Source organism: Pteropus alecto, unplaced genomic scaffold (genome assembly GCF_000325575.1).
Source record: "Pteropus alecto unplaced genomic scaffold, ASM32557v1 scaffold61, whole genome shotgun sequence".
Classification (NCBI taxonomy): Eukaryota; Metazoa; Chordata; class Mammalia; order Chiroptera; family Pteropodidae; genus Pteropus; species Pteropus alecto.
Window position 1 is genome coordinate 8,879,562 of NW_006434835.1, and position 9,759 is coordinate 8,889,320.

Below are 9,759 nucleotides of genomic sequence, written 5' to 3' on the forward strand. Positions count from 1 at the left end.
CCCACCTAGTTTAATGAAGATATAACTAGTTTCAGGCATATGAAAGAACAGACTCATAGGGATCTCATGGTATTTTTAAAAATTAAAAGAAAAGAAAAAAAAAAAAATTGAGTCATCCCCAAAGCAAAATATGGCTTAAGTGATATAACTAGTTTCAGGCATATAAAAGAACAGACTCATAGGGATCTCACGGTATTTTTAAAAATTAAAAGAAAAGAAAAGAAAAAAAACTTGAGTCATCCCCAAAGCAAAATATGGCTTAAGTGATACCCAAATTCACTTCCGAAAGAGAGCAGGATTTGAGCACGGCCTGCCCCCTGCCACTCGGATGAGATGGCCAGCGGCTCATCTTCACAAAGAGAAGCCTGTGACACTGTCTCAGCATGGGCTCCAGCCTCTGACCCTGCCAGGCAGTTCTGGAGGCCCAGCTGGGAGAAGGCCAATGCCAGGGACAGGTGTGGCAAAATGGCAGTGTCTCCTCACCAGGTGGGGGGAGGGGGGAGAGTGGAATCACATTTTGTGGATGTTCCTTGAATCAAATTTGCTACACAGTGAGAATGCATATGGCCGAGGACTTCGGCGCTATTTCAGAAGTGGTACTCTCAGAGTCCTGTCCCAGGTGAGGACACGCTACTCTTCAGCCACCACTCCTAACACCTATCAGAGCTGACACAGAGGGCCCTGACACTGAAATTCGGAAGACTTGAAAGATTACTCATTCCTCTGCTCCAAAAAATCCTCCTTGTCAGATAAGCACAATAACAACCACTCTTGATTGTCAGCCCTGCACTGTTAAGCACTGCCCACAAATTATCTCCTTTAATCCTCACGACAATCCTCAAAAGTAGAGAAGCAGTTTAGTTTTAAGAGTTACTAAAGTGATATATTTCTGCTCAAACCACTTTTCCTTGGGCAAATGCAAGAGCTTGCAGTTAAGCACTTTCTCCACTAAGGGGCGATATTATCTCGCATTAAAAACACCAGGCCGGGTCTGGGTAGGCACTTAGTATAAAAACAGAAGTTTGTAAAAAGGACAAAGCAGAGGGGTCAATTTCAACATCCCAAATATTTTCTACGTGTTATTCTTCTCAGTAGTAAAATTTTTTCAAACCCAAAGCCGTAGCACCCAATGTAAGTAACTCCATTCCTGTTCGGTCATTTCAAAAGCATTGCTCTTAACCAATTTGCTAGAAAAGGAGCCACCACATTTAGAATGGAAAAATTAATAGGTTCAGCCATTTGGCTTAGTAATTGTGCCCCCTAGCCCTTTCCACTAATTTCTTAACTCACATCTGCCACCGGGGGAAACATCTGTCTTGTGGCGGAATCAACTTGACTCCAGAGATTAAAAAAAAGAAAGAAAAAAAGGCTAAAATCCTATTCTAAACTCATCAAAATGAGTTTCTATCACTCACTTTGGAGAAACTTTCACTTAAAGTCATATTTTGGAACTGGGAAACACTCCGGAAGTACAAAATGAGAGAGTGGGAGATGCCCCATCAGCAGTCTGAACTCCAACCCCAGGGCTCAGAGACAGACAGGGTCCTGAAGGCCGGCATTTACATCCCTGCAGGAAACTCACAATACACAGAGAAGGCAGCAAAGTCACCATGCGACTTCCCTGTTTGGACTGATCAACCAAGACCACAATTGAACCAAACAAACAAACTCACCAAGTTTATCTCCGAATTTATGTGTAAGCCCAGCCCTGCTCTTGATGACTAAACCATGTGCTGTCCTGATGTGAACTTTACTCTGCAGCCGGGGTTCCCAGGCTGGTGTCTGCAGCCACAAACGACTTTAAATTTGAAAGCTTTGCCCTTCAACTGCTACAGGGCCCAAAGGCCTCACAACAGATCAAGTACTGTTTAGGTTAGCTCTTCATTCTACTCGAAGATAGCAAACTTATTTAAACATAAGGTCTGGGTTGTTGCTCAAGTTCATGCCATCTGAGAAACCAGCTAAACAAAATCATCTCGGGTCATTTGGTGCCCGGGAGACACCGGCTCACCTTCTACTTGCTAGTGTATGGTCTTGGACATAAGTTTGAGAACCATTGCCCTGTACACTAAGCATGTGAAGTTCCAGAGTCAAGTCCCCTTTTCATCCTGTATCTGCAAGTGAATGGTTGTTTTAGGAGAAAGAAATCAGGAGTCCCCTTGTACTGGCTTAATATGCATTTTGCTTTATGAGCGAGTTCATATATTGACCCCTCTTGGCTCAAATGAAAGATCAGAAAGTAACCAGGTAGCATTTATTGAGCCCTCACTGTGGGCCAGGCCTGTGCTGAGTGTTTGGTGTACGGTGTCCCAATGCTGGAGCCTGAGACTGTGGCTGTAAAGGCTTCATTCTTCCCATTTTCAATGCTGTTTCCCACTCTCCCAGCCTCAGTTTACCCATGGAATAAGGATCACACAGAACTTAGACCAGACAATCTCGCAGATCCCTCTAAGCTTTTATGAAATTTCCAAGGCAAAATTCTGTCTACAAGTCTTTGTTAACTAGAAAATCCAACTGTTTAAATGCAATACTCACTTAAGAAAAACTTTAAAAAACAGAAAACAATCAACACATTGTCTGCAATTCATTAATTTGACCTGTAATTTATTGTCCGTTACTCACTATTACTGTTCATTACTAGCGTCTCTCAATACCAGCAGCTCCCATTTTGCTCCGACCGGGAGCTCAGCAACTCGGCTCCATCCTGGAGTGTGAGCCGGAGTGTGACCGGGGAGGTGTGCAGGGTGCACGTGGCAGAGGCCATCTTCCCACCCTCCGCTGGGGAACGAGTTGGCATGGCGACGCCTGAGCCAGTCTTCACTCATCCCTCCCTTCCCTTCCATTCTATTATCACTGTGTGAGATCTTGCCCCAGAAAGACAGCGAAGTCCCGAGGGCGAGGTCTGATGTCAGGGGGAGAACAAGCAAGTCTTTGTCGGGCCTTCAAGGAGCCCAGGCCGGGCCGGGCCTCCCAGGCCGCACACAGACGGGCCTGTGCTACTCAGCCGGGAGCAGCGGGCCTGCTCTGTCCTGCACAGTGGGGTCCTCCATGTCCACATCCGGAGCCCTCTTCCTCCCTGGGCACTGGAACCCAGCAAAGTGGAGGGGTCCCCACCTAGTGCCTTGAGGCATTTTACAGTGAGAAGCTTAAAGCAGAGCTTTAAGCACCAAAACCTAACTCCTCTGCTCTGAGAAGCCTCTGGTCTCCTGAAATGCTCTGGTTTCCCTAATGCTGTCACACACCAGTGACGTCCGATTGTGTTTATCTCCGTGGCTGACTTCAACTTTGAACCTTCATCGTCTGAGACTAGTTCTGCACACGGGAGATGCTCCATCGACAGCCATTAAATGACTAAACGCACAACACGTGCCAGAAACGAACTCACTTTTAATAGAAAATTCAACAGAGGCTTTAGATCCAAATAAAAATCGCCGACACTTATGGAGTCCTTCTTACATCCCAGGCACCACTCTGTGCGCGGACGCATCCTAGCTCATCTGGTGGTCAGAGCAGCCTGACACGCCAGGCACTACTGGCTTTCTCATTTTGCGGATGAGGAATCTGGGGAACGGGAGGTGCAACAGGTGCCCCGGCTGCCCCCGGCTCACTCGCCTGTTCGCGGCAGAGGAAGATGCAGCCCAGGAAGCGTGGCCCCGTCTGTGCGCCCAGCTGCAACTCTGCAGCATTTCACGGTGATCGCAATTAAACAAACCTCACCTAAGGGTCACTCCAATGCAAAATGCTTGCTATGTGGCATTCCTTAAAACTGGGGACATGTGCCTTTGCAAATGTTGTCACATGTCCAGGCTCCTTGACTCCCACGTTATGGCCGCTGAAGGTGATCGAGATTGTCACTCTCCTTCCTTGATCAGCAGCAGAGTCAGGAGAAGAAGGGTTTTTTTGTTTTGTTTTGTTTTGTTTTGTTTTGTTTTTGGCGGGGGGGCACTACCGGCTAAGCGGGGGTCCTCAGAGGAAACACTTTCCAAGCTGGCTTTTGGTATTAAGAATTTTGCAGAATTCCTCTGCCAGTGTGCAGCCTGGTCATGATCAATGGATTCCTTCCTGCCTACTTCAGGGGAAGTCTCCATCCTGGAGCCGCTGGGCTGGCAGCTTACAAGGCGAGAACAGAGAAAGGCAGGCTCGCCCTCAGGGCTAAGTCAAACACCCCAAGCTGATTCTCCTATTTTCCAAGCCAGAGGAGCGAAGACAGAGCTGCAAGAAAGCTAGAGAGAACTAGAACAAAGGCACAAAACAAGGGCGCGGGGGACACCAGCGCTCACAGCACAGGCCGGGGTGGGCGGGTGCAGGCCGAGCCTCCTTCACTCCATGAACTGGATGGGCTGTTGCGTGCTCTGGGGCCGACGGAGGCCTGGCCTTCCACGAAGAGGCGAGGGGTCTAGTCTCTCACCTCCCAGAGGCACTTCCTAGTGGTAGTGATGCTAACGTAAGCCCCACGCTGGGATCCTGGGGGACCATGTGGGGATTCGGCAGGATTCAAGGACTGTCCTTGGGACAAGTTCAGAAATGAAAGCCCTGGACTATCAAGTGCAATTCTCTCATATATGAGGACGTGTCATTAGGCTGCCTGTGTCACCACGGCTTCAATCAGAGCAAAGCGCTCGCCCTTTAAGCCAGTTTTTGCTGAGACATTGAAGCCAGGTAGAAATGAGACATGGTTAGGTTCAGGGATGGCTCTGTAAGGAGGGCAAGGTGCCCAATGTCTAGAACCGGAACCAGCAGCCTTGTGAGGTAGTGAGTTCCCCGTCCCTGGGAGCATGGGAGGAGACTCTGGATGAGATCTCTAGATCCGCACATCCCCGACTCCATAACAGGATGCCACCGCGCTGCCCCGTTCTGCACTTTGGAGATCCAGGTGAGGACCGCATCCAAGGGATGCTCTTCATCAGCTTACCAGAGGGGTCACCTATTCCTAGATTAGGTGACGTGGCATGTACGGTGCAAGGGAAGACAATTAGGAAAGTGTGTGGATCCTGGCTACCTCATAGCTGGGGCGCTTGGACAAGCTCCTCTCTCTCTCTAAGCTTGTTTTCTCCTTTGTAACCAGCACCAAATCTCTCGGCGCGCTAGTGAATCCAGTACCGTGACGTGCACAGACTTCCCGGGCACACCCGAGGAAGTGTGCAGGTCTGCAAGGTCCACGCTAAGCCAGTCACCCATCTTCCAGCCAGCACGCGTGACTGGTGGGTATCAGCACCAGGCTCCGTGCTGGGTGAAGATGTATTCTATATGATATATATGTGCGTGGGTGTGTAGACCATACACACACATATAGAGCATGCACATCTATACATGTATCCATGTATATACATACACACAAGTATACATACATATATTTTTTTTTTCCAAGGGGAAGGTAGACGGACAGAGTTTTAAAGAGCTCTTGCAGTTTTCACTGCGAAGAAGCAGACCCAGCTCTCTGTAGAGCTGAATTTTGCCACTGGAGCAACGGCACAGTCTATGCCGTTGAATCCGTGTTTTCGGATGGTGGAGATGGATTCCTCCTCCTTTTCTTTCTACTTCTTTTCTCGGTCTCCCTTAACCTATTCTGCTCATTCACACCTCCCTGGGGTCAGAGAAAAATCGACTCAAATTAGTCAATTTAATTATTTTGAGTCACTGCTAGGAACAACGTGGGAGGATGAGGGGGTGGCTTCTAATGAGTTTTCGAAAAGCTGAGTCGAGGCATTTTCTGTGCATAATGATGATCACTTTGGCCATGTCCTCCCCACCCCCGGCGCAGAGAACTGAGTGCTGGCCTTTATTTGTAGAGCGTTGTTCTGCACTACGAGTGTCTCTCTCCACAATCCCGACTCCTACTCGTCCTTCAATGCCCAGCTCACACGGCCCCACTTGGGAGCCTGCCCTGACTTCCCGGGCAGAGAGCAGGCTCCCTCTCTCCACCCGCGTCACTTTGTTCGTGCGGGGCTCTTACCCGCTCTCTGCTCCCATGACTGGTGGCTCCTCTCTCTTTGGCGCCAGCTTGTGAACGCCTCGAGGGGCTGACCACGTTTGATTTGTCTTGATGTTCCCAGGCTCAGCAGAGGGTCTGGCACGTGGTAGGTGCTCAGGTATTACCTGTTTAATGAATCTGTCTATTTCTAAAGAGAACACTCTTATTTTAATATTCGACAGAGAGAAGATTAAGAGATGGATATTACCCATTCATTTTCTGACTAGGAGAATATATATCGAGACCTCATTTCCATAATTTCTAGTAGAATAGCTTGGGCTTTTGCCAGCCACTCTCTCCCTTCAGAAACAAGACTCATATTTTAACCGTTTCATAGCAACCTGTGTACCAAGGCATCACGTGAAACCTTGTCGATATTTAGCATTCACGAGGGCGGTCGGTGGTGGAAAAGGCTGTGGATTCATCCACTCGTGACAACCATCTCTTCCCATTCATCTGTATTAACCTATTTTACAGCTGAGGAAACCATGATCTTTAATATTACAAGGAATGGGTGTAAAATGAGCACTCTGAAGAACCAGGGGTCAAATAAATTTAGACCCTTTGCTTCATAAAACTCCAATCTCATCAAGCCATCAATCTTTGCTTAAAGAACTGTCCTCAGCTCTGAGCTGTCCTCAGGACAGACTCAAATCTCTTGCCTGACATCGAAATGTCCAGCTTCTGTCTCGGACTTGCCTCACCTCACGCTCCGGCGCTACGGTGAGTGGTACACACGGTTCTTCCACGGGGCAGCCCTTGCTTACGCTTCTCTGCGCTCCCTCACACCCAGTCTTACCCAGCACTGATGTGTGCGTGTTCTCTAGTCACTAGCAGGTCTCGCAGTAAAACCACAAATGACCTGAGGGCAGGGGCTACCTCTAGTCACCATTTATCCCCAGCATCCAGCACTGACGCTGACATATGATAGGTACTCAAATGTTCGCCGAATGGACTGGTCCTCCCTCTATCCTGTAGGCAAGACTCGGCAATGGTCTAGAGGTGGGTGAATTCCAGAAGAACTGGTAGAAGTGACCTGTGGGAGGTTCTAGTGGAAAAGTCCCACTCTGGCAAACTGGTTCCACTATGACCAAATTAGAACAATTGGAACTAGTGCTGGCCTGTGGGTTTCTGGGATGGGGCCAAGGCTCATTCATCTCCAGGGTCTCAGTGCCCAGTGTCCAGGACAGGTTTTTGAGTGAAGGGCTAATACTCTACTAAGCGAGAACGTCCAGCTGCTGTGAGGCATTATGTTTTTAGCTAACACCTCGTGGGACAAAGGATGGAGACAAGAGTCTAGGAGAAGGATGGGCCCTGAAGTCAGGCATCACAGAGCAAGCCTTCCAGGTGGCTGGGCTGCAAAGGGCACCCGAGCCACAGCCCAGGCAAGAGGAAGGCTGCTACTGAAGACGAGCTCAGAAATAAAAAGGCTGTTAACAGCTCTTTCTTCTGCAACTGGTTGAGATGTACGTGTCTGTACACCAGGCCTGTCCCTCGATTTTAGGTCCAAGGCTCAAATGGAACCTTATAGGGAATAAAAGCTGTATTTCAACAGCTCTAAATAAGGTTGAACAAGGAAAGAAACTAACATTTTTTAAGGTCCGAAATAAACAAGAAACTACACTAACGCATCATCATCTTTGATTCTCATCACAAGCCTACAACAGAGAGCATCCTGTGGGGAAACAGATCAGGACTTTAAAATGACCCGGGCAAAATCACTCAACTAATAAATAGCAGAACTGAGACGCGAAGTCAGGTCTATCTCATTCTGAAACTCAGCTCCTTCTTCTGAAGTAGACCGCAGCTGAAAAAAAAAAGGGAAAGAAACCATAAAAGGAAGAAAGAAAGATGGCACAAGGTGAACATCTTTCCCCAGAGAATGAGAATCTGGTAAGAGGAACCAGTTCGGGATACAACGATGCTAGGAGCTCAGAATCGGAAAATCCCTTAACCATCGCCTGGTCTTGCCCTCTGGGTGGTGCTCAGCTTTATAAAAGGCTTCTGGTTCTAGTTTTCAAGGAAACTCAAGACATCTGGATGTAAAAGGAGAGAGCTTCGGGAGGGAGGACAGCAGGTGATACCGGCAACTAGCGAAGGGTAACAGGTGTGTGGCCATCTCAGCATACTGGCACCGCCTTCATGATTTCGGTCCCTGAGTCCAGGGAGCTTAACCCTCAGTAGAGCCTTAGTCATCGAGAAGGGATGTCAGCTCATGTCAGATCTCAGCAAAGAAGTTCAAGTAGATGTGACCTACTCCTTGTAGATAAAGTGTCCCTAATTGATTGGGGGGAGGTGAGAGACGAGGGAAGGTACGTGTTGGCCGTGAGGGAACAGGGCGAGGGGAATAGTGACCTGCAGCTTGGATAACACAAGTGTCTCAGATGACAACTTTATAAACCAAATTCGTCTCTAAGCATGTTATAGCGAGTAAGACGCCAGTGAGACCTCGGTGTGAGACCTAAATTCCACCCCAGGCCGGCTGCTTAAAAATGCCTCCCCTTGCTCGTCTAAACTGAAATGGCCAGGATGGGCAGAAAGGAACCTTGATTGGGCCTAAACCAAAAATGGATTCTGCAAGGAAGAAGCAACCTAAAACTCCAGCGCTAATATGCTCTCCCGCACATAGTTCTAAGCTATTCTATTTCATGCCTAAACACTCAAAAGTCTCAAGATAGCAACGCTTCCACTCAGAATGCACTTATGGAACCCAGGGACCGTTAACCACTTCAAAATTACAGCGACCTTGAAATGCATGTCAATTATTAATTACACACTTTTTTTTTTTCCTTTTAGATGTATGTGGTGTTAAGAGGCATGGATTCCAATCACTGATGATAAATCTGATGAAATGACCATCCTTAATACTTTCAATTATTCCATAAGCATGCACGTCGCATGCTCCCCACCTTAAAAATGGTGGTTATCAACTGTGCTTTCGCTATTGCTTAAGTCAGCTATTTCTTACCTGGAGATTCAGGTTCACCAGATCCAGGCTGATGGAATGAACCAGCTGAGCAGCTGTCAAGCCAAGACAAGTCTGGCTCTCAAAATCAGGGCTGTGGCTCCCGTGAGTCCTGTGGTTTCTCTGTCCTTACGTGAGTGACAATCTGCTAAAAGGGAATGCAAGTCATGTTACTGGGAGAGGCCCTTTCCTGTTCTTTGGTAATGACACATTTTTCAAATGGAAGCGGAGTCCCAGAACCACAGATCGCCAGGGCTGGAAGAAATCAATGAGATAACTGTGTCTCATGGTTTCATTTGTAGCTGAGGAAATTAAGGCTCATTCAAGGATGTGACAACTTGGGAGGAGAATCCAGATTAGAATGGGTGTCTGACTCTTTGCTCTTTGGAATTTTTTAAAAAGCAGCTACATGGTCAGGCTGACTTCTCGAACAACTGGTCACTGACTCTGAATGGGCTTTTATTTTTTTTTTTTTTAACAGATTTTTTAAAAGGGAGGTGGCACTTTTTCCAGATTGCTGTTTTTGTCATTTTTGTAGTTTTACCCCAGGGAGCTAAATTAGTAAAACAGTTCACCTCAGGCATGTGGTTGGGACAGTCCTCCCTGTTTTCTCTTAGAAAAATATTTTTATGGGACAGCATGACCCACGAGCACAGTGGTGGGTGGGCTTTGTTTTTCAGTGATAGGCACGTGTGCGCCTAGCAGGAAGGGCTGTCAGTCTCTCTGCTATTCTGTCTTTCCTCTCTCTCTTTCTCTCTCTCTCTCTCTCTCTCTCTCTGTCTCTCTCTGTCTCTGTCTCTCTCTGTCTCTGTCTCTCTCTCAC

The 9,759-nt window shown here is 47.7% G+C and overlaps 1 protein-coding gene across 1 annotated transcript in view; it reads right to left on the bottom strand.

Moving 5' to 3' along the window:
- The window catches only part of FAM49A (family with sequence similarity 49 member A), a 50,673-nt gene extending 41,594 nt beyond the window's left edge, over window positions 1-9,079 (bottom strand). The window contains exon 1 of the mRNA XM_006910243.3: window positions 8,940-9,079. The gene's annotated coding sequence lies outside the window, so the exon portion shown is untranslated. The remainder of the gene's footprint in view (window positions 1-8,939) is intronic.
- Between the last annotated feature and the right edge of the window lie 680 nt (window positions 9,080-9,759).